The sequence below is a fragment of the Bos grunniens genome, chromosome 3, assembly GCF_055505025.1.
Source record: "Bos grunniens cultivar Pamir isolate PY7600 chromosome 3, Bosgru_T2T1.0, whole genome shotgun sequence".
Lineage (NCBI taxonomy): Eukaryota > Metazoa > Chordata > Mammalia > Artiodactyla > Bovidae > Bos > Bos grunniens.
In genome coordinates this window covers 18,336,671-18,359,250 of record NC_141167.1, presented here as the reverse complement: position 1 = coordinate 18,359,250, position 22,580 = coordinate 18,336,671, and the positions used below count along the sequence as shown (strand labels likewise).

General features: G+C 41.4%; 2 protein-coding genes and 1 pseudogene across 13 annotated transcripts in view; all 3 read right to left on the bottom strand.

Moving 5' to 3' along the window:
• LOC147375134 (olfactory receptor 2D2-like) overlaps window positions 1-22,580 on the bottom strand; it is a 132,515-nt gene that overhangs the window by 83,231 nt on the left and 26,704 nt on the right. For 2 of the 11 annotated variants that reach the window (XM_086383022.1, XM_086383072.1), the window contains exon 3: window positions 18,378-18,452. The exons of the other annotated variants lie outside the window; for them this stretch is intronic. The gene's annotated coding sequence lies outside the window, so the exon portion shown is untranslated. The remainder of the gene's footprint in view (window positions 1-18,377; window positions 18,453-22,580) is intronic. 11 annotated transcript variants of the gene reach the window in all.
• Window positions 1-22,580, bottom strand: part of LOC147375135 (olfactory receptor 2A12-like) — a 62,461-nt gene that overhangs the window by 13,209 nt on the left and 26,672 nt on the right. The gene's annotated exons all lie outside the window — the stretch shown is intronic.
• Window positions 4,773-5,913, bottom strand: LOC147375138 (olfactory receptor 2A12-like; annotated as a pseudogene).

The window sequence follows — 22,580 nt, the reverse complement described above, 5'->3', positions numbered from 1 at the left end:
TCCCCAAACTTTCTTGCCAGATTTCTTTGAATCTTGTAGTGAGGTAGTTATTTAATAGCTTTCTCTGGTTTTCTCATTTTCCTATGCATCAGTCTGTTAACACTTTCTATCTTTTAAAAGTTTTAATTTTAGTAATCTACATTTTCCTAGAAAAACATCCATTCCCTCTAAGTTTGCAATTTTATTTGCATAGGGATCAGCAAACAGAGAAAGCAGAGTTGGGGGACTTATGTTTTTTGCACAGGAGCGCACAGCTGATAAGTGGTAGTTTACCAATCTGCCCAAACAGAAACTGTGAGATCATTAGTGCAGAAATGGATCAAAGGGGCAAAGAATTAGAGAAGCTGATGTTTCAGTCTACCAGCAAAATATTTCCCCCAAATAGATGACCTGAGTCTTACTAGACAGGGGCTGTGACAACTCTCTTCTATTTTCTTTGTTCAAGGAAATAGGAGGACAAGTAAAATAAATAAATAAAACAAAAAAACAACAACCCTCATAGAGACCAAATTAAAACAGAATTAATTAACAATATTTTAAAACCCCACTCCTAAGTACCTATACAATTCCTAAGAACTGCTGGTTTGGGGACTACAAATTCCATGAGGATGGGGCTGTGACTTCCTGTCACCAGTGCCAGGGATCAGTGATGACAGCTGACAATCAATGCTCCCATCAGTGAATTATAGGGAAGTAGAGATAGTGGTGAAGCTGGCTTAAAACCCTGATAGTTTTTTATTTCTCCCTTTTCACCAACACACCCAAACCATCGTGTGCTCTTGCTTCTTTCCTCATCACATCATTCAGCATGTCCCTATTAACTGCCACCATCAAGTCTAGCACCTTCAGAAATTATGCCTAGGTCTCCCCACTAACTGTTCCTCTTCACTCCAGTCCCCTCATCGGTACTCCCAAGCCATTCTCCTGAAAACACTGTGGCACCTTTTCTCCTCCATCCCAGTCCTCATCCCAGGTTCTTTTTTTTTTTTTTTTTTCATCCCAGGTTCTTAAAAATAGAAGTTTTCTATCTTTAAGATAAAATCTATTATCAGTGTTTTATAGTTTTCTACATTAATCAAAGATGACACAAATAAATGGAGAAATATACCATGTTCATGGATCAGAAGAACCAACATAGTGAAGATGAGTATACTCCCCAAAACAATCTACAGATTCAATGCAATCCCTATAAAACTACCAATGGTATTTTTCAGAGAACTAGAACAAATAATTTCAAAATTTGTATGGAAATACAAAAAACCTTGACTAGCCAAAGCAATCTTGAGAAAGAAGAGTGGAACTGGAGGAATCAACCTGCCTGACTTCAGACTATACTACAAAGCTACAGCCATCAAGACAGTATGGTATTGGCACAAAGACAGAAATATAGATCAATGGAACAAAATAGAAAGCCCAGAGATAAATCCATGCACCTATGGACACCTTATCTTTGACAAAGGAAGGAAGAATACAGTGGAGAAAAGGCAATCTCTTTAACAAGTGGTGCTGGGAAAACTGACCAACCACTTGTAAAAGAATGAAACTAGAACACTTTCTAACACCATACACAAAAATAAACTCAAAATGTATTAAAGATCTAAATGTAAGACCAGAAACTATAAAACTCCTAGAGGAGAACATAGGTAAAACACTTTCTGACATAAATCACTGCAGGATCCTCTATGACCCACCTCCCAGAGTAATGGAAATAAAAGCAAAAATAAACAAATGGGACCTAATTAAACATAAAAGCTTTTGCACAACGAAGGAAACTCTAAGCAAGGTGAAAAGACAGCCTTCAGAATGGGAGAAAATAATAGCAAACGAAGCAACTGACAATTAATCTCAAAAATATACAAACAGCTCATGCAGCTCAATTCCAGAAAAATAAACAACCCAATCAAAAAATGGGCCAAAGAACTAAATAGACATTTCTCCAAAGAAGACATACAGATGGCTAACAAATACATGAAAAGATGCTCAACATCACTCATTATCAGAGAAATGCAAATCAAAACCACAATGAGGTCTGTCATTCAACCACAATGACTGTCATAATGGCTGCAATCCAAAAGTCTGCAAGCAATAAATGCTGGAGAGGGTGTGGAGAAAAGGGAACCCTCTTACACTGTTGGTGGGAATGCAAACTAGTACAGCCACCATGGAGAACAGTGTGAGATTCCTTACTACTACTAGTACTACTACTACTAAGTAGCTTCAGTTGTGTCTGACTGTGCGATCCCACAGAAGGCAGCCCGCCAGTCTCCCCCGTCCCTGGGATTCTCCAGGCAAGAACACTGGAGTGGGTTGCCATTTCCTTCTCCAATGCATGAAAGTGAAAAGTGAAAGTGAAGTCACTCAGTCATGTCCGACTCTTAGCGACCCCATGGACTGCAGCCTACCAGGCTCCTCTGTCCATGGGATTTTCTAGGCAAAAGTACTGGAGTGGGGTGCCATTGCCTATTCCTTAAAGAACTGTAAATAGAACTCCCATACAACCCAGCAATCCCACTGCTGGGCATACACACCAAGGAAACCAGAATTGAAAGAGACAGATGTACCCCAGTGTTCATCGCAGCACTGTTTACAATAGCCAGGACATGGAAGCAACCTAGGTGTCCATCAGAAGATGAATGGATAAGGAAGCTGTGGTACATATACACAATGGAATATTACTCAGCTGTTAGAAAGAATATATTTGAATCCGTTCTAATGAGGTGGATGAAACTGGAGCCTATTATACAGAGTGCAGTAAGTCAGAAAGAAAAACACCAATACAGTATATTAACACTTATATATGGAGTTTAGAAAGATGGTAACAATGACCCTATATGGGAGACAGCAAAAGAGACACAGATGTAAAGAACAGACTTTTGGACTCTGTGAGAGAAGACGAGGTTATGATGATTTGAGAGAATAGCATTGAAACATGTATATTACCATATGTGAAATAGATGACCAGTCCAGGTTCAATGTATGAGACAGGGCACTCAGGGCCAGTGCACTGGGATGACCCTGAGGGACGGGATGGGGAGGGAAGGGGGAGGAGTTCAGGATGGGGAACACATGTACACCTATGGCTGATTCATGTCAATGTATGGCAAAAACCACTACAATATTGTAAATTAATTAGCCTCCAATTAAAATAAATAAATTAATTTTTAAAAAATCTATTATCATCTTGAATTACAAACTCTGTTACTATCTATCCAAGTAGAGAGACAAACAAAACCTCATCACTTCACCCACAAGACTCACTCTTCACTACCCTGATTATTGACTCTAGTTGTAGCAGAGCCACCAGGTAGACTCCACACCTTCTGGAAGGAACTCCAAGAGCCAATAAGACCTTTTCCACAGTATCCAGGCAACCCCTTCCCCACAAAGCCAGAAACAGAAAGTTCTCAAAAGTTTTAAGTCCCTTCCACCAGCTACATAGCTTCCTACCCTCTTCCTCGAAGGCAGGAACACTACAACAGCCCATGGGACCCTTTACTTTCTGCCTGAAATATTCTGGAAATGCTGCCTGGAACTTTGCTACATGATTGGTGCCAGTACTCATCTACACAAGCCCGTACTTAGCCCTGTCCTGTTACATCTCTCATCCCTAAGACTTCTGGGCCATCAATGAGGCCTGAAAGAAAGCTGGATTCCCATGCTAACTCTGAGGCTTGTGCCAGAGTTCTTATAGAATCTCTTATGTCATTTAGATCCCTTGAAAGAATCAGAGGCACTACTTAAAATGGACTGTACCTGCAATGACTTTCATTCTTCTGTGGTGTTTTAATTCACCCTACGGTTCACAGAAGATACACTAGTTTACTGCATTTGGTTTCATGCATTTCACCTACTGTGACATAGAATTTTGGAGACACAGAGGTCTTAGAGACCTTTCAATTTGAGGTGTTCATTCTATTTATGAGTAAGGTGAGATCCAGAGAAAGGAAGTAAATGGCCCAAAGTGACATAACCAGTTAGCAAGGTTGGGACTAGAACCCAGGTCAATTAATGTCAAGTTTGGTTCTTTCCACCGATGATGCAGAGTACAAGGTATCAATCCCATAAACCATATTGCTTCCATGCATCAGGCCAGGTCCATGGGTTACATTGGCTCTGTATACCATCGGCTTAATTTTCAATGTTGGTTGCATATATTTATTATTTTCCTATACTACTATGATTGCCTACTACTAGACATTCTTCTATGTCCATACACCACATCACTTTCGGGTACCATGCTTCATGGTAGTTACATGCATACTATTGGTCCCAGTGTCTCCGTTGTAGATTACATTATCACCCTTAGTGTTTGCTCCTCTCACTGTAGAGGGAATACACATCCATCCCCATGCCATATGACTTGCATTATTTTTCTGTGGGAAGAAAATACTTCCTGCCCTTTTTTCAGAAGGCCTACACATAGGACTTGCTTTGGTCAATAGGATGTCAGCAAAGAGACGTGTGTTACTTCTGAGGAGAAACTGTAAGAGTCGTCATGTATTTCAGCCATTGTTCCTTTCTCTCTGTCATAAGTCTCGCATGTTCCAGATAGGGCCTCCTCCTTCGGGCTGTATCCAAGGGTCCCATGGCAGAAGGCCACAGTCTACTTGCAACTGACTTGGAACATGACAAAAATATGGATTTTTACTGTGTAATCCCATGAGATTATGGAGTTTTTGTTAATTGCATCACAATGTTGAAAGTTGATCAAGACAGCTGTTCTTGGTTTCACGTTCCACATTTGTTCCATTGACCAAGTACTATGTTGGTTTTATTGAATAATGTTATTTTCATATGTTATAGATGCTGTTCCTTTCTCATCATTGAACACTTTACTCCAGATTCCTCCTGTTTCTCAATTCACCAGGCCAGTCTACACCCCCTCATCACTTTGAGTCCTTGTTCCTCAGACTGTAGACCACAGGATTAAACAGGGAAGTGAAAGCATTATAAAGAGTGAAATCAGCTTGTCTTGCTCAGAGGAATAACTTGAATTGGGCCTCATGTAGAGGTAGATGGCTGGAGCATAGAAGAATGTGATCACAGTCAGGTGGGAAGCACAGGTGGAGAAAGCCTTGCAGTGGGCCTGCATGGACTTGAACCTGAGGGTGGCCTGGCAATATGGATGTAGGAAGCCACAATGAGCGACAGTGGAGCAACAGCCATGAAGACACTGATGACGAGGTCAACCATCTCAATGACATGGGTATCCATGCAAGCCAAGTTTTATACTGAGAGGCCTTCACAGAAGTAGTGGTTGACCATGTTGGGCCCACAGTATGGCAGCCTCATGGAAAAAGTGTGGATCAGAGAGAAGAAGAAACCACAGACCTAGGTCCCAGCTGACAGTCGTGTGCACAGGCCCCAGCTGAGGATGACAGTATAACGCAGTGGATAGCAGATGGCCATGTACCGGTCAAAGGCCATGACGACAAATAAAATGCACTCGGTCAGGCCCACGGCACCAAAGATGCACATATGTAGCCAACAACCAGCAAAGGAGATGGTCTGGGATCGAGAAAGAAGATGCACCAGCATCTGGGGCACAGTGGTGGTGACACAGCCCATATCCAGCAGGGAGAGGACACAGAGGAAGAAGTACATGGGAGTGTGGAGATGCGTGTCCAGGCATATCAGGGTGATGATGAGCCCATTGCCAAGGACTGAGCTCAGGAAAAGAAGAAGGAAGGCACTGAAGAGGGCCCTGTTGGTTGTGGGGTCACTGGAGAAGCCAAGCAGGATAAATTCAGAAACCCAACTCTGGTTCTGTCCCAGAGGCATCCACATGGTAGGGCTATAAGACAATCACATTCATTTAAATGTCATCTAAAATGTAATAGTCTAGTAAGAACTGGAGGCAGACCAGCTATGATTTTTAATTCTGATCCCATTACTCAACTAGTGCCTTGCACAATTACCTACCCTCTCTGAGCCTCAGTCTCCTCATCTGTAAAATGTGGCTAGTAACACTCACCTCAATGGCAACCCACTCCAGTACTCTTGCCTAGAAAATCCCATGGGCGGAGGAGCCTGGTAGGCTGCAGTCCATGAGGTCACGAAGAGTCGGGCACGACTGAGCGACTTCACTTTCACTTTTGACTTTCATGCATTGGAGAAGGAAATGGCAACCCACTCCAATGTTCTTGCCTAGAGAATCTCAGGGATGGGAGAGCCTGGTGGGCTGCCATCTATGGGGTCACACAGAGTCAGACACGACTGAAGCGACTTAGCAGTAACACTCATCTCTCAGGGTTTTTAAGAGGAGTTGGGGTGACCCATATGAAGCATCTCATGTAAAAAGTGCCTTTAAAAAGTGTCAGTCATCCAGTTGTATCTGACTCTTTGCAACCCCATGGACTGTAGCCACCAGGCTCCTCTGTCCATGGAATTCTCCAGGCAAGAATACAGTAGTGGGAGAAGGGAAGAAGCCACTCCCTTCTCCAGGGGATCTTCCTGACCCAGGGATTTAACTCAGGTCTCCCGCATTCTTTATCATCTGAGCCACCAGGGAAGCCCAAAGCATCTCATCCAATGCACTAAAGAGCAGTAAAATGCTCATTTGCCATCTCTCCAGTCTTACTCCCCACCTCTCAGTGGACAAACTAGTGACTCGAATGTCTAGCAACAATTTACACCACATCTGCTCTAGCCGCCAAACCTGTAGAGGTGGCCTTATCTTCTTCCTTCTCCTTCTTCCAGATCATTTGTCTGGATGTGTTACAAGCCTCTCCTCACCCTGTAACATCAGTTTTGGCAGCTGAATATGGGAGGCATTACCAGTAGAGGACGATAGAGGGGCATGTGATGATGGAAGAAGGCATGTACTTATGGTTCTTCAGTCCTCCGTTCCTGATTACATAGGTGGAGAGCCAGTGGGTTGGTGTGGACCAACTGCAGTCACACACTCAGTCACACATACCCTCTCCACCTAGGGGCCACTTCTATGCAAACTCTAGTATGTGGCTCCACCCCTACCCCCAGCAGCTGCCTGTGTATCCCTGTGGCAGTCACACCCTCTTTGAAAAAGTCTGAGATCAACATAAACAGATACATCCACTATGAAGAACAGCATGGTGGTTCCTTAAAAATCTACTGATGAAAATAAAACTACCATATCCCCAGGAATATCCACTCCTGGATATATATACTGAGAAAAACAGAATTCAAAAAGACAGATGTCCTTTGTTCATCTCCATGTTCACATCCTCATATTCGCTGCAGTACTACTTACAATAGCCAGGACATGGAAGCAACCTGAATGTCCATCCACAGAGAAATGAATAAAAAGATGTGGTACATACATACAACAGGATATTACTCAGCTATAAAAAGAAACAGAGTTGTGCCACTTACAGAGACATGGATGGACCTAAAAACTGTCACACAGAGTGAAGGAAATCAGAAAGAGAAAAACAAATACCATATAAATCACTTATATGTGGAATCTAGAAAAGTGATACAGATGAACTGATTTGCAAAGCAGAAATAGAGACAAAGATGTAGAGAACAAGTTCTTGGACACTAAAGAGGGAAGGGATGGATAGGATGAACTGGGAGACTGGAATCGACATATGTGTAAAACATATAACTAATGAGAACCTACTGTATTAGCTCAGGGAACTCTAGTCAATGCTCTCTGGTGACCTAAATGGGAAGGAAATGAAAAAAGAAGGGATAGATGTATACATATAGCTGAATCAGTGTAAAGGAACCATTCTTTAATTTTAAAAAAATTAATTTAAAAAGACAAAAGAAAAAAAATAAAATAAAAAGTCTGACCTTAGTCTTAATTTTTAGGGGAAAAGGAGGGCTGTCAGGAACAAGAGGAAGAAGAAAGTACTTCGTAAATCCTTAGTCCCTTTATACTCTTCCTCAGCCGTAAGGTAGTAGCTGCTTTTTTTTTCAAATGCTATCCCTGATTTTCTTAGCGTTATCCCTTTTATCAGTTATCTACCTTTTACCAATTAAAATTCTGTGTATCAAATTTTCCCTGTTCACATTACTGATGTGATGTGTCTCCTGCAAGGATCCTAATTGATACATATGCTAAATCTATGGGGAATGAGATTGATAAGGAATAGAATAGTACAGAGCTATAAGCTATCTAGCTATACAGTAGTTATTAATTACAAAAGTAAAAACCAATAGCTATCAGTGGAAAAACTGGACAATATCTTAGCTGAGTGATTACAACTGATACCACCAAAAAGGATCAGATAGACACAATGTGTCTCCTCCATATGTGAAATCCTAACAATACATCATCTATATATTATCCAAGCCAGGGGTCCCCAACCCCAGGTCACAGACTGGTACTTGTTTGTGGCCTGATAGGAACCATTCAGGAGAAGGCAATGGCACCTCACTCCAGTACTCTTGCCTGGAAAATCCCATGGACAGAAGAGCCTGGTAGGCTGCAGTCCATGGAGTCGCACAGAGTCGGACACGACTGAGCGACTTCACTTTCACTTTTCACTTTCATGCATTGGAGAAGGAAATGGCAACCCACTCCAGTGTTCTTGCCTGGAGAATCCCAGGGACGGAGGAGCCTGGTGGGCTGCCGTCTATGGGGTCGCACAGAGTCGGACACGACTGAAGTGACTTAGCAGTAGCAGCAGGAACCATTCCACACAGCAGAAGGAGAGTGTGTGTGGGCCAGCAAGTGAAGCTTCATCTATATTCACAGTCGCTGCCCGTCACTGGCATTACCACCTGAGCTCCACTGCTTGTCAGATCAACAGTGTCACTAAATTCTCATAGGAGCACAAATCCTAGTGTGAACTGTGTGTGGAAGGGAATCTAGGTTATATGCTCCTTATGGGAATCTTCCCCAATTCATCCCCCACCCCCAGCCTGTGGAAAAATTGTCTTCCACGAAACTGGATTCTGATGCCAAAAATAGGCTGGGGACCACGGATTTAAGCCAAAAAAGTAAAACCTGAATCTAATCATGAGGAAATATCAAAGAAACCTAAATCGATGAAATATACTATAAAAGAACTAGTTCCTAATCTTCAAAAAATATCTACCGTGATAACACAACATTGTAAGTTAAGTATACTCCAATAAAATTAAAAAAAAAAAAAACTATAATGAAAGAACATGAAAAGCAAAGAAATCTATAATAGATGGAAGGAGACTAAAAAAAAATCTTAACATCTAATGCAAGATGTAATCCTGGAAGAGGGATTACATTAGTTTGACAATTGATAAAAGTGTAATATATATTAAATTAGTTTAGCTAAGTTAATGTTAAATTAATTAATTCAGGAAATGTTAAATTTCCTGAATTTGATAACTACTATACAAGGAGGATGGGCTTCCCTGGTGGCTCAGTGATAAAAAGTCTCCCTGAAATGCAGGAGCTGCATAAATCTCAGGTTCGATCCCTGGGTTGGGAAGATCCCCTGGAGAAGGGCATGACAACCCACTCCAGTATTCTTGCCTGAGAAATTCCATGGACATGGTAGTCTGGCGGGCTGTAGTCCATGTGGTCACAACAGAGTCGGCCACAAATTAGCCACTAAACAACAACAACAAAAATATAACAGGATATCCTCATTCTCTTGCATCTTAGGAACTATTCTCTGAAGTAGAAAAAGGACAAAGGAACATATCTGCAAATTATTCTCAAATAGTTCTGGAAATTACAATAACAACAATGCTAAAAATTATTCAATTTCTAGGTATGGAATATAAAGGATTTCTTTGCAGTATTCTTTCAGATTTTCTGAGTGTTTCAAAATCATTTCCAAAAACAATTTTTGAAAAAAAAATTTAATGTGAAATAAAAGCTTTCCAGACAAACGTAAAGTGAGATTATTTACAGAGAGCTCTTCAGGCGGAAAGAAAGTGACAGAAACACAAATGAAAAAAAGAAATGAAAAGTCCTTCAAGGGAAGGATAAATATAAATTAATAATGAATATAAATGAATAATAAAGTTTTGTGGGATTTGAAACAAATGAAATACTAAAGATTATGGCAACAATAGTGTAAGAAATGGAAGGGATAAATAGAGTTAGTACTCTATATATTTAGTATAACTGGAGAAATGGTCAAATTAATCCCTTGCATTAGACTGTGATAAGTCAGAGATCTATGTTGTAATATCTGGAAAAATTAATAAAAGAATAAATAATGTATAGCCAATAACATAAAATAGGAGAAAATTAACTATAAAAATGTTCATTAATCCAAAACAGTGCTTTATTGAGAGAGAGAAAAATCAGACGTAAAACAGGCAGGTCAGTAGGAAATAAACGGAACTTAACTATGTAGGTAATTACTTTAAATGCAAAAGGACTAAGTATTTTCATCAAAGGCATATTTTCAAACTGAGTTTTTAAAACACCCTACATATTATTCACAAAATTTACCTGTTCATTCTGAAATATATAAATATATCAAATCAACATGTTGTTTGTCTTAAACTTACACAATGTTATATCAGTTATATCTCAATAAAGCTGGGTGGGAGAAAAGAAACACACTTTAATATAAGGTTATAGACATACTAGGAAGTAAATGTATCATGCAAATATTAGCCAAAACTAACATCATAGCTTCATGAAACATTAGTCAAAATTGATTGTATGGTGCATCATAAACGTAGGCTCAGAAAACACCAAAGCTTGGAAATCATTCAGAATATACTCTCTAAACCATGAAATTGGTTACAAATTAATTTCAAAATAAATATAATGGGTAAATACCTGACTCCTTTGAAGTTGGCATACATTTCTAAATAAGTTATGGAATAAACAGAAATCAAAATGAAAATTACTATATATTTAAATAAATGATGATGAAAATAAAACATTATCAGTGCTTAGGGGAAGTTTATAGCTTTAAATGTATATGTTAGAACACACTTAAAAGGCTAAAAATTAATCAAATAAACTTTCATCTCAAGAAGCTGGAAAAGGAGCCCCAAATCAAACCCAAAAGAAGTTGAAGGAAGGAACTAATAAAGATAAGAGCAGAAAACAAGGAAATGGTAAACAAACTTACAGTGAAGAAAAATTGACAGAGCTGAAAGTGGATTCTTTGGAATATATAAAGATCCTTAGCAAGACTGATAAAGAAAAATAAATAAAACACAAATCATCAACATCAGAAATGAAAGGGGAACATTACTATAGATCCTACAGTCATTTAAAAGCTAATTTTAAAAACCACAAACAACTTTATAACAAAAAATTTGACACTTAAAATAAATGGACAAATGTTTTAAAAAACACAAATTACCAAAACTGACAAAGGAAAACTAAAACTCAGAAGAGTCTATCGTCTTTCCAAAACACTTAATCTGTAACTGTAAACTTTCCTAGACTGAAAACTCTAGGCCCAGACAGATTAACTGAGGAGTTTCTCCAACATTTAAGAGAGGAATAACATCAATCATAACAAGTTTATCAAAGCATAGAAAAAGAGGCAAAGTTTCTCAACTCACTTTATGAGATCAGCATAATCTTAATACCAAAATATAACAAAGACATTACAGGAAGGAAAACTCATAAATTAATTTCTCTCATTGGCATTACTGCAAAATTCATTGTGTGTGTGTGTGTTAGTCGCTCAATCATGTCTGACTCTTTGCAATCCCATGGACTATAGCCCACCAGGCTCCTCTGTCCATGGGATTTTCCAGGCAAGAATACTGGAGTGGGTTGCCATTTCATTCTCCAGGGGATCTTCCCAACCAAGGACTCAAACTCAGGTCTCCTGCATTGCAGGCAGATTCTTTACTCTCTGAGCCACTGGGGAAGCCACCAAAATTCATTCAGTTAAGTTCAGTTCAGCCACTCAGTCGTGTCCAACTCTTTACGACCCCATGAATCACAGCACACCAGGCCTCCCTGTCCATCACCAACTCCTGGAGTTTACCCAAACTCATGTCCATCAAGTTGGTGATGCCATCTCATCCTCTGTCGTCCCCTTCTCCTCCTGCCCCCAATCCCTCCCAGCATCAGGGTCTTTTACAATGAGTCAACTCTTCACATGAGGTGGTCAAAGTATTGGAGTTTCAGCTTCAGCATCAGTCCTTCCAATGAACACCCAGGACTGATCTCCTTTAGGATGGACTGGTTGGATCTCCTTGCAGTCCAAGGGACTCTCAAGAGTCTTGTCCAACACCACAGTTCAAAAGCATCAATTCTTAGGCGCTCAGCTTTCTTCACCAAAATTCATTAACAACATAGTAATAAATTTAATTTAGCACTGTATTAAAAAGGATAAAACATCACAATCAAATTGGGTTTATTACAAGAATTCAAGGTTGGTTTAGCATTTGATATATAATTTAATTCATCTGATAATGAAAGTAAAAGAGAAAAATTATGTGATTACATTAATATATACAAAAAAGCAACCTGCTGCTGCTGCTGCTAAGTTGCTTCAGTCATGTCCGACTCTCTGTGACCCCATAGATGGCAGCCCACCAGGCTCCCCCGTCCCTGGGATTCTCCAGGCAAGAACACTGGAGTGGGTTGCCATTTCCTTCTCCAATGCATGAAAGTGAAAAGTGAAAGTGAAGTCGTTCAGTTGTGTCCGACTCTTAGTGACCCCATGGACTGCAGCCTACCAGGCTCCTCCGCCCATGGGATTTTCCAGGCAAGAGTACTGGAGTGGGGTGCCATTGCCTTCTCCAAAAAAGCAACCTAGTAATACTCAATTATCAATTCAAATTCAAAAAAAAACCTCTTAGGAAAGTAGAAATAAAAGGTAACTTCCTTAATGTGATAAATATGATCTCCAGAGGAAGCAATCTACTGCAAATGTCATACTACATAGTGAAATACTAATAACTCACTAACAGTGAAAGTGAAACAAAAGTGTTCACTATTACCATTTCCATTAACCATTATACGAATGGTCCTACAGGCTTCCCTGGTGGCTCAGATGGTAGAGTCTGCTGGCAGTGCTGGAAACCATTTTCCTTCCTGCTGGAGAAGGAAATGGCAAACCACTCCAGTATTCTTTGGAAAATCCCATGGATGAAGGAGCCTGGCAGGCTATAGTCCATGAGGTTGCAAAGAGTCGGACACGACTGAGCAACTTCACTTTCTTTCTTTCTAATGGTTCTAGTCAGTGAAATAAGTCAAGAGAAAGAAACAAAAGACTAAAGAAATGGAAAGGAAGAAACAAAACTGTCTTTATTTGCAGAATACTTGATTGTGTAGGTAGAAAATTTTTAAAGAACCCAAAGACAAACTGGAATTAGCAAGTACATGAAAATCGAACATATTGCTCTATATCAGCAGCTCGAAAATAGTTCATAAGAGCATTTTATAAAAGAAAACCTGTAGTAAAACTTTTAATAAAATGTATGTAGAAAAACATTATTTAAAGAAATTAAGGTAGAGCCAAGTAAATGAAGGAATATGCCATCTTCATGCACGGGTTGGACAATTCAACTTTACAGGATACAAAATTGATTTATAGATTAAATGCAATCCTAGTCTTAACCCTAATAGGTTTTTCTACAGAAAATTGACAACCTGAATATAATATTTATATGGAATTCTGGAGAATCTTGAAGGAAAAAAACCAAAGTTGAAGAACTTACCAGATATTGACTTACTATAAAGCTGCAATAATTAGGCAAGTATGAAACTGACATGAAAATAAACAAATGGATTGATGGAACAGGGTACAGAACAGACCTATGAATATATAGTCACCTAATTTATAATAAAGTTGATACTACAATGCAATGGGGACTTTTCAACAAATTCTGCTGGATCATGCAGATATTCACACAGGAAAAAAAATGTTGAAACCTACCTCAAAAATTATATTGTCATCCTGCTTATTTAACTTATATGCAGAGTACATCATGAGAAACGTTGGGCTGGAGGAAGCACAGGCTGGAATCAAGATTGCCGGGAGAAATATCAATAACCTCAGATATGCAGATGACACCACTCTTATGGCAGAAAGTGAAGAGAAACTAAAAGCCTCTTGATGAAGGTGAAAGTGGAGAGTGAAAAAGTTGGCTTAAAGCTCAACATTCAGAAAACTAAGATCATGGCATCCAGTCCCATCACTTCATGGCAAATAGATGAGGAAGCAGTGGAAACAGTGGCTGACTTTATTTTTCTGGGCTCCAAAATCACTGCAGATGATGATTGCAGCCATGAATTTAAAAGACACTTACTACTTGGAAGGAAAGTTATGAACAATCTAGATAGCATATTGAAAAGCAGAGACTACTTTGTCAACAAAGGTCTGTCAAGTCAAGGCTATGGTTTTTCTAGTGGTCATGTATGGATGTGAGAGTTGGACTATAAAGAAAGCTGAGCGCCGAAGAATTGATGCTTTTGAACTGTGGTGTTGGAGAAGACTCTTGAGAGTCCCTTGGACTGCAAGGAGATCCAACCAGTCCATCCTAAAGGAGATCAGTCCTGAATATTCATTGGAAGGACTGATGCTGAAGCTGAAACCCCAATACTTTGGCCACCTGATGGGAAGAGCTGACTCATTGTAAAAGAGCCTGATGCTGGGAAAGATTGAAGGCAGGAGGAGAAGGGGACGACAGAGGATGAGATGGTTGGATGGCATCACCGACTCAATGGACATGGGTTTGGGTGAACTCCAGGAGTTGGTGATGGACAGGGAGACCTGGCGTGCTGCGGTTCATGGGGTTGCAAAGAGTTGGACACAACTGAGTGACTGAACTGAACTGAACCTCAAAAATTAATCCTGATATATTATAGTTTTAAATGGTAAAATAGAATAATAAATTTTTAGAATCAAATGCAGAAAAATATCTATGTCACCTTGCAATAGGCAGAAATTTCTTAAACAGAGCACATAGAGAAAAAGATGATAAATTATATATTTTATGTAATTACATTATAGATAATTACATATAATTTCATATATATCATTATATACAATTATATACACAGATTATAGTAAAATTAAGAACTTAAAATTTATATCCAGAATAAAAAATTCTTTAAAATAAACAAAGGCTACCAAATATAATAATGAGCAAAAGATTTTAAAAGGCACTTCACAAATGAGGCTATCTAAACAGACAGTTATCAAATGAGACTCAGCATCATTAGTCATCCAGGAATTGCAAATTAAGACCACAGCACAACACCACTATACACCCACTAGAATGGCTAAAATGAAAAATACATGGTGTTGGCAACAGTAACCAGAATTTTCTTACACTGCTGATGAGAGTGTATTATTATTGTATTATTAATTATTAATATTAATTAAAATAATATTAACATAATTAACATATAAAATTATTAATGTTATTCCTCTGGAAAACATCTGATGGTGTCTCTTAAAATTGAACATATGCATTCCATATTGCTTAGCAATTCTATTCCTAACTATACTTCTCCATATTTATAGATACACATATATATTCTAGGAAAATATTAGGTGTTAGTCCCTCAGTTGTGTCTAACCCCATGGACTGTAGCCCACTGGGCTTCTCTGTCCATGGAATTCTCCAGGCAAGAATGCTGGAGTGGGTAGCCATTCGCTTCAGCAGGGGATCATCCCAACCCAGGGAATTGAACTTGGGTCTCCTGTATTGCAGGAAGATTCTTTACCATCTGAGCCACCAGGGAAGCCCATATTCTTGAGAAGACATGTACAGAAATGTTCAAAATCACTAGAAAAAAGGCCCCCGATAGGGAACTACCAAGTTTCAATCAACAGTATAATGGATAAAAGCACTGTAGTATGTTTCTATAGAGGTTACCTTTTGGGAGGATAAAACCTCACAGGAGACATCAGGCCATCCTCAGTCTTCACTATCCCCAGGCCTCACTATCCCCAGGCCCAGCTCCTCACCTGACCAATGGACCACCTACATATCCCTCAAAGCCATCCCTTCCTTTGCCCTGGCTTAGGAGCCCAGCATTTCTCACCCATAATCCTGCAGAAGTCCCTCCTTAGTCTCCCTGCCTCTGGACCCTTTTCCTTTAGTGCATTCTCCATATGGACTACTTCAAGTTATTGTTCAAAATATAACACTGACCTAGCTGTCTCCTGTTTAAAACCCTTTAAGGGTTCCCAATGCCAGATAATGTTAGACACCCACATAGAACCCTTCCTAAATGACCTACACCCTCGTCTCAGCGCCCAACTCTGTCCCTCATCCCATCTTTTCCATACAAGCATGCCCAGAGTCATGTATGTCTCTGCCTCTATCACATCTTCAGACCCTTGCCTAGGTCTTTATAAAGCATGGAAGAACACAACCCCTGCATCCTTGCCGCCCACACATACTCTGTTACACACCCAACGTTTATTCCCATATTAGGACTCAACTCATTTATCATCCCACCAAGAAGCCTTCCCAGACCCACTCCATCTCCCAAGCCTTGGTTGGATGCTCTCTCTATTTCTCAGAATCCATTGTGATTATTGGCAAGTTATAACCCTAGTAATCCTAGAAGGTTCTGACATAAAGTTAGAGGTCTAATATCTTGGAAAAAATTTCTCCCTCTCATGTTAACTTTACTCCCACTCATTGAGTTGGAATATCTATAATAAAGTGTGGATAATGGGGTGAGTTTATAATATGCCTTTCAGTAATAAGAATACCTAATGTTTAATGAGCACTTTCTATGTGCCAGGCATTGCTACACTAACTTTATCAAATCCTCCCAACAACTCGTTGAGGTAAGCACTAGTACCTCCACTTTCACAGAGAAAAGAAAACCAAATCATAGAGAGACTAAGTGATTCATTCCAAATTATACGATTTGTATAATGAACCCAGGATGTGAATCAAGGCAGTCTGGTTTCAGAGCCAACTCTTAACCAGAATCTTCTCCTGGTTCTGGTGAACACTCTCTAAGTGGGAAGGGTAAAGAATGCAAACTGCCCCCCTTGCTCCTCAATTTGAGCTTCTTGAGGTTTGGAATGAGATACTATAGAGTCATGGCCTATGTATTACAGCCACCAGATAAGATAGGATAAGACCCCTCCTAGGATAAAGTGCTAAAGTGGCAGCCACAGACGATCTCTCATGATAAAATTTTCTCCATCTGCTCCCATCACTTGCATGTGGAAAGCTCTGGGGTTGCACTGGAAGCAGAAGGCTTCCGTAGCAAGAGACTTGGGGACTGAGTACCATACTAGAACTTAGTAAATCTTTGTAAAAAGCCTCCCTCTTATTAGTCAACCTTGACTTCCATGGGAAGGGGGACATCTTCTAGTGAAAAAAAAAAAGTCTCCTAAGATTCCATTAAGCCAACAGTCTCTGTCCTAATTCACAACAGCCCAGGTCTCTAGGGGACAGGGGAGTGGGAACGAATCATTGTGGTCCTGCTGTCATTGTTGAGGGCTTCTCCCAGCATAACCAGCATTGTCCTTTCATAATGTCTCTTAGCTGTACTTGGAGGCCTGAAGCTCAGGAAATTATTCATTTTCTGTTTCTAGCTCCTAGAACGTGGTTTGGAACAGACGAACCATCCATACATATTTACTACATGAGCAAATGGAAGAAAAAAGATCTAGGAAGAAAGAATGGGATGTGAGGTGGGGAAGAAAGACAAATGGGGAATGTGGGAGCTGCCTGGAGGGATGTTGGGGCAGAAGCACAGAGAGGACCCAGTGGCCGGGTGACCTGGCTACTGCTGACCTCCAGCCCCCACAGATGCCTGGATCCCACCCATAGCCCCCAGCACAGTGACCACCTCACCCCTCAGGCATTCACAGGTTACAGAGAGACTGTCACTTGTTCTTAAGGGAAAGAGACTGAACAGGAAGTGCCCAGGGCAACTGAGTCCAGTGAGCCAGGATTCCAGGCAACCCAGTCTCCAGAAAAGCACTAGGCTTCTGAGAGATGAAAGGATGAATCCCCTGCCTTCTCTGCATTGCTCAGCTCTTTGCACTTGACCTGACCAGCCCTGGCTCCTGAAGGCCTTCCCTTCCAGGTCCTCATGTGCAGGTAGAGAGAGCCTCGGCCAGCCCAAGTTCTTCCCAATGGGCCAAGCTGCTGAGACTTTATGCCTCCTTACCAGGCTTTCCCTGGGAGAGCAAGGGGAGGGCCACCCCTGCCTTCTGCCACAACAGACCCTATCCCTTGTGGGGATGCCAAGATGGAATTCTCTGAATGCTGTCAACGAGAACCCCACAAGGAAGAAGCCCTTGGGGACAGAGCAGGAGAAAACCACATCCCGGTTGGGGAGGCATAGTGACCTGTCTTTATATTTTTCAAGTACCTGGTCCACTTGCAGAGATCCCAAGAACTGAAGGCTTCATGCGGATTCCTCTCTTCTCACCCAAACCCCTGTGTCCCAACTTGTCAATTAGCCCATGTCTGAGTCACACTCCTATATCTTACTGAACTACCTTGAACAAATCTTACTCCATTCCCCACCAGAACAACACCTTGAACACGATGATACTTATGAGTTGGCCATGGAGAACTACACAGATCTTGAACCAGGTCCTGGAAGACAGCATCTGAAAAGTATCATCAGTCACATGTTACATACAAGGAAGTTGAAGTCCAGTGCAGGCAGGAACCTGCCCAAGGATTCACATCTTCTGAGGGCAGAAACAGAATCTGAATCAGGATCTGTCATGTCCTAGTGACTGTTCTAATAAACTGCTGTTATTCTGAACCTGTTTGCACATCTAAAAACGATAATGATATCTTAATAACCCTAACATTCTGGGGTTGCAGGAGAATTAAATGAGATAACGTGTTGAAAGCCCTGCATAGGTCCTGCCCACGCCTCCCATGACTCAGCTCCTGTCCTGCCTTCTCTCTGGGCCTTGGTTCTCCATTCATTCAGGAAGAGAAGGTTGGATACAGAGGTCCTGCCCAGTCAACCACAGGTCACCGGAGTCAATCACTGACTTTTCAGAAGTGTGTGGAACGGTGTTAAATGAGGTCATTATTAAAGTTAAATTACATAAACAGTAATTAATTCAAGTATGTTAGAAACAAAGCTCAGTGAACCTTGAAAGCACAATGCTGTGTGCAGTAAGTCAGGCAGAGAAAGACAAACACTGTATGATCTCACTTACACGTGGAATCTGAAAACATGCAACTCTTAGAGAGTACAGTGTGGCGGCCTGGGGCTGGGGGCAGGAAAATGGAGAGAGGTTGGTCAAATGGGACAAGTTCTCAGTTATAAGATAATAAGTTCTGGGGATCTAACCCTCAATATGGTGACTATCGTTAACAATACTGTACTGTATACTGGAGAGTCGCTATGAGAGTAAAGCTTTAACGTTCTCACTATAAGAGCAGCAACGAAACGGTAGGGGTGCGGTGAAGCAATGCATGCGCTGTGCTGTGCTTAGTTGCTCAGTTGTGTCCAACTCTTTGCAACCCCATGAACTGTAGCCTGCCAGGCTCCTCTGTCCATGGGGATTCTCCTGCAAGAACACTGGAGTGCATTGCCATGCCCTCCTCCAGGGGATCTTCCCAACTCAGGGATCAAACACTGGTCTTCCACATTGCAGGCAGATTCTTCACTATCTGAGCCACCAAGGAAGCCCAAAGTAATGCATAAACTAACTTTATCATGGTAACAGTTTCACAATATATACACGTATCAGTTCATCACATTGTACAACTTAAACTTACAGAATATTATATGTCAATTAAATCTCGATAATTTGGGGTGAAAAAAGAAAATAAAATTCAATTTACAGGAAAAAAAAAAACCCAGAGGTTAGAAACAAAAGCCGGGGGACTTCTCTGGTGGTTCAGTGGTTGACACCTTGCCTTTGAATACATGGGGTTCAGGTTTGATCACTGGTCTAGGAGATAAAATCCCACATGCCTTGTGGCCAAAAATCTAAAAAATAAAACAGAAGCAAGATTGTAACAAATTCAATAAAGACTTTAAAAAATTGTCCATATGGAAAAATAATTTTAGAGAAAAAAAACTGAAAACTCTTCACATCTTTATTCTACTACAATCCAGATATCTGTTCTCTGTGTTCTAACAGTTGTTTGAATCTACTGGATTTGTACAGTGGAAATAATCTAATCATGGAGTGCTCTGAACATCTATCCCTAGGTCTGAGTTCAGTGATATCATGTTTGCTTGAAATCTGGCCATGACGGGTGTATCTACTCAATACAGAATCCAGAAAACAGTATAAGTCAGAATTCTTCCCCACCTCCCAGAATTTATCGCTAGATGCTTCCCAGCACACCGCTGCTTCCAGTCCTGAGTCCTAAGGACTCAGACTGCATCCAGATGTCTCAGGATGACCTAGTGCTGGAGGCTTCCAACTCTGCTATTGCCAGGGGTTGGGGGAGCCAGCAATGAGCGACCCTCATCCAGGAGGAGCCCAGCCCAGCAGCTCAGACCCTCTCAGCCCAGTCCTCTTGCCTGGCCCTGGCAGAGGCTCCCAGACAGCGAGACACAGCCTGGCACTGTCCTCTGGACCCTCGCCAGCCTCCTCACAGCCCTCAGCAGGGCTGACCATGGCACATGGAAGACCAGCTCTGCACTCAGGGAGCTCCCAGGCCCCACTGGCTCCCACCTTTAGGGATGAAGCCCAAGCTCACTCAAAGCCTACTTTGCACAGGCCTTGGGAGGCAGGGATTTGACAGATAAGAAAACAGTGTCAGAAAGAGTAAGAAACTTCTCCAAACAAGATCAGAAAGGCTGATAACAGGAGGAGCCCAGAAGCACATGGAGGCCACTGCTACCCCCACTTGGCTCTGTCTTCTGAGGCAAGGTTCAGTTTCCATTTCCCTAAAATGCAGAAGACGCTTTTCTTCTCTCACAGGTGATGATGCAGATCCAGTGATGGTACACGTGAGCCCGATGCTCAGCACAGAATAACCACTTCATGAAAGTTAGTCCCCTCCCTGTGTCTACTTCCTGATCCCCCTTCCCATTCCTTCTTCCTGGAATCACAACTTACAGGGAGGGGACACATTTCCTCCTTCATGGCATCTCTGATCCACTGTGTGCCCCTGAACTGTCCCTGGGGTTAGGAGTACCTGAGGATTCCATCCGGGTACTTCAGGTTCCTTGGGCAGGGGGGTTAGGGGGCTGGCAGGGGCGGACTCTGATCCCAGGGCTCCCTGCAATCCTCAGCTCTTCCTCAGACTCAGCTACGGTCTCAGAGGACTAAACTGTGGGAGTCTTCTCCTGTTCCCCAACTCCCTCAACCCATACATACACATACATCTTCCAGCCTGATGCGCCCAGAGATTCAGGAAGGAGAGGGAGTTGGGTCCAGGACTCATGACAGATGAAAACTTGCCCTGTCAATCCTTCTGTTGAGAACAGGAATGGCAATTATAACCAACTCTTCCCTGAGCCAATGCCCTAAGCCCTCTTCCCCCATGTCACTGACCCTCACTTCTGCTCAGAAGAGGTAAGCCAGGCAGGACCTATCTGTCCATTGGATGGATGAAGAAACTGAGGTCCAAGGAGATGCAGTGACTTGCCTGAAGTCAGAAGCAATCCAAGAGCATAGATAAGATGAAACTCAGGCCATACTGTCTCCTTAAATGACAGAATTACTTAAAGACTGCCAAGCTTCATCCTACCCTCCATATCCCAGTAAAGTGATGTGACCTGGAAGAAATGAAGGTGAAAGCAAAAGTCGCTCAGTCATGCCCAACTCTTTGCAACCCCATGGACTGTGCAGTCCATGGAATTCTTCAGGCCAGAAAACTGAAATGGGTAGCCGTTCCCTTCTCCAGGGGAACTTCCCAACCCAGGGATCAAACCCAGGTCTCCCACATGGCAGGCAGATTCTTTATCAGCTAAGCCGCTTGGGAAGAATACTAGAGAGGGTAGCCAATCTCCTCTCCAGCAGAAGAAATGAGGGATTTGGCTAAAACCATGCAACTAGATAATGTTGCTGGCCAAAATCTTGGCTTTGTGTTCCAAAGCCAAATTAAAAAATACAGAGACAGGGTTTGAAGGAAATAGAAAGGTGGCTTTAGTTCTCATCCAGCAGAGAGGGGAACGCAGTAGGCTCCTGCTTGTAAGACTCCCCTCCAATAAGAAATCTAGGGGCTTATATATGATAAAAGCTTGCAGTCAGGAGTTAATGATGAGGAACAAAGGTGTGAGGGTCTTGTCTTCTTCCTCTTGTATTGTTTCAAAAACAGTCATAGGCTGGCACAGTAACCCAGTAATTGAGTCTGGCAGTTTGGTCACCTCCTTTCTGACATGTTAAAAAGAAAAATGTCAAGGCTGTAGATTGTTACCCTGCTTATTTAACTTATGTGCAAAGCACATCATGCAAAATGCCCAGCTGGATGAATCACAAGCCAGAATCAAGATTACTAGGAGAAATACCAATAACCTCAGATATGCAGATGATACCACCCTAAAGATAGAAAGTGAAGAGGAACTAAAGAGCCTCTTGTTGAAGGTGAAAGAGGAAAGTGAAAAAGCTGGCTTAAAACTCAAAAAACAAAGATCATGGCATCCAGTCCCATCACTTCATAGGAAATAGATGGGGAAAAAATGGAAAAGGTGACAGACTTTTAGAAGGTGACTGCAGCCATGAAATTAAAAGATGCTTGCTGTTTTGAAGAGAAGCAATGACAAACCTAGACAGCATATTAAAAAAACAGAGACATCACTTTGACAACGA